A 2,538-nucleotide genomic window follows, 5' to 3' on the forward strand; every position below is an offset into this window, starting at 1 on the left:
AAAGCAATTTTTACCCACAAGTTTGTCAAGTTTCATCGTAACCAATTTTAATTTCATCAAATTACATCCCAATATAAATAAGTGTTGAAATCAACTTTAAATTTGAAAAAAGGTTATAAGTTTTTCATTTGAAAATACGTTGAAAGAGGTATCCTCAGTATGTTTTTAATACGTTTTTAAAATGACATTAGCTAAATCTTTGTAAAAATTTGTGAGTTTTGACAAAGTTGTATCCCACTGTTAATTTAGGCATTAATATGATCGAACTTAATTTATGATAACTTGATATTATTGGAATTAGAGAGTTTGCGGAAAATTTAACATTATTGTTTTGTTGAATTTAGTAAGTAGGTGAAAACTACATGCGGTTATAAATCTTTAGAACATAAATTTTCTAATAATGAATATATTTTTAATTAAATTTAAATAAAAATTATTTGCCATGAAATTTAAAGTAATAAAAGATAGATAAGATGCACTAAAATTACGTAAAAAACACAAAAGATGTGATTGTGAGAACAAAATTTGATATTGTGAAAAGATGTAGTTGCAAAAAGGAAAGTTAAAATTTCTTCACTTGTAGTCCCTTTTAATATAATATAGATTAAAAATTGAACTTGGCATCAAACTTAGAGATAAACTTTGATTTTTCTTCCTAATTTTAAACTTACAATTTAAATGTCAATACATGATTCACTCGGTAATTAACATGCACTTTTCAAAGATTTCATCTCTGTAATTGTTATATAGTATAGATATGAAACCCTAAAATTTAAATAATAGCTAATTAATTAATTACTTTGAATTTCCTTTCTTTTGTTTAACATTATATCTTAAAAAAGGGACGAGTCATAGTTTCAAACTTTTAGTTTCCATTCAAAAAATGTTGGTTTGAAACTACATCTATTTTTGGGTTTAAAACATGTGAGAGAAAAGGAGTTAGGTGATTTTTATTTTAGTGGATATTTGTTTCAAATTATATGATTGAAAGTATGAAGAAAATATCTAGAAGTCCAATATCAATACTACTTTCTAATAATAATAATAATATTAATAAGAAGAAGAACAACAACAATAAGGGTTATTTTGAAAAATATAGAAAAATGAGTCAACGTATTTACAAATAAAGAAAAATGTCACTATCTATATAACGTCTAAGCCCAGGTATTGAAATTCAAATTCGGCAACTGATGGCCCCAATATTCCCCTACATCACTTGCGATCTGGCAACGTCATCCTTACTTGTCTTAAATATACTTTTAAGGGTGAGGACTATCCCCACCATGAGTCCTTTCAACATATTTTGTCCTCACATGCTTCCTAGGAAAATTCCCGAAAGTTCACCTAACATAGAGTTGTTCCAAGCTAAGCATGTTTAACTGTGACGTTCCTATGATTGAGCCACTGAAAATGAAGTTGCGCCTTTTTGGTATATGCAGAGACTTTCAATTCTTTTAAACCTTTCTTGACTATATTTTCATGTCCTCAGTATCCCTCTCTTTCATATGTGATCTCGATTCATTCATACATCCCTTCTAAGTTGGGGGAGCATTACATGTTTATCGGTGTCACACGACACTGATAGATGTCTATCGATGTCTATAGATAGTGGTATTTCGTTATATTTGAAAATATTTTTTTGATGATGATGATGTGATGAAGAAATTAAGTATTAAATTAAATAAAAAGAAAAGATGATATTACGTAAGAGGCTCTTGTCTTCAAGATTTATATTAGAGAATATTATTATATTAGAGATCAAAGATTAGACATGTAAGCAATAAGACTTTCTCTCTTTTAAGTTCTAAAATGGTTTGGTAAGACACCAATAAAAAGCTTAGCCAAAGAAATATGCCAAACATAAATAAACACGTGTCCAATTGCTAATATTTTGCAACATTAATATACTCTCATTTGGTCTTCACAAGACATTTGAAATAACTTCAACTATATCATTTTAATTTATACTCATTTAGGTTAAAAACACTTTTCACCCCATCAATTGTCTCATTAGATTTTAGTTTGTAACTATTTAGTTATTGAACTTTTAATTTTATAATAATTTAGATCTTGAACTTTTGTATGTAACAACTTAGTCTTTGTAAGTTCAAATTTGTAACAATTTAGTCCTTAGCATAAAATAATATCAAAATTAGATACCAATTTTTATTGTTTTATGAACATCTTGTATTTTATAAAAGTATTGAGTCTCTAATTAGTTTATCAATTTATTTATTTAAGAAATCTCATTAAATTTAACAATGCTTTCTACAATAGGGACTAAATCGTTATAAATTTTAAACTAAATTGTTACATAGTAAAGTTCAAGTACTAAGAGGGTATTTGGGACAAGGAATTAGTTATTATAGGCCTAGGTTATTATAGTTGGATTATAATAGTTTATGTTTGGAGTGTATGCTATTTTAGTTTGAGTTATAATAGTATGTATTTGAGGTGTAAACTATTTTAGTTTAAGAAGAAAATAGTAAACACTGTAGCAAAGAATTAAAAAAATTAAGAATAAAAATAGTAAATAAC

This window comes from Benincasa hispida, chromosome 5, assembly GCF_027475165.1.
Source record: "Benincasa hispida cultivar pf3 chromosome 5, pf3_genome.v1.1, whole genome shotgun sequence".
Classification (NCBI taxonomy): Eukaryota; Viridiplantae; Streptophyta; class Magnoliopsida; order Cucurbitales; family Cucurbitaceae; genus Benincasa; species Benincasa hispida.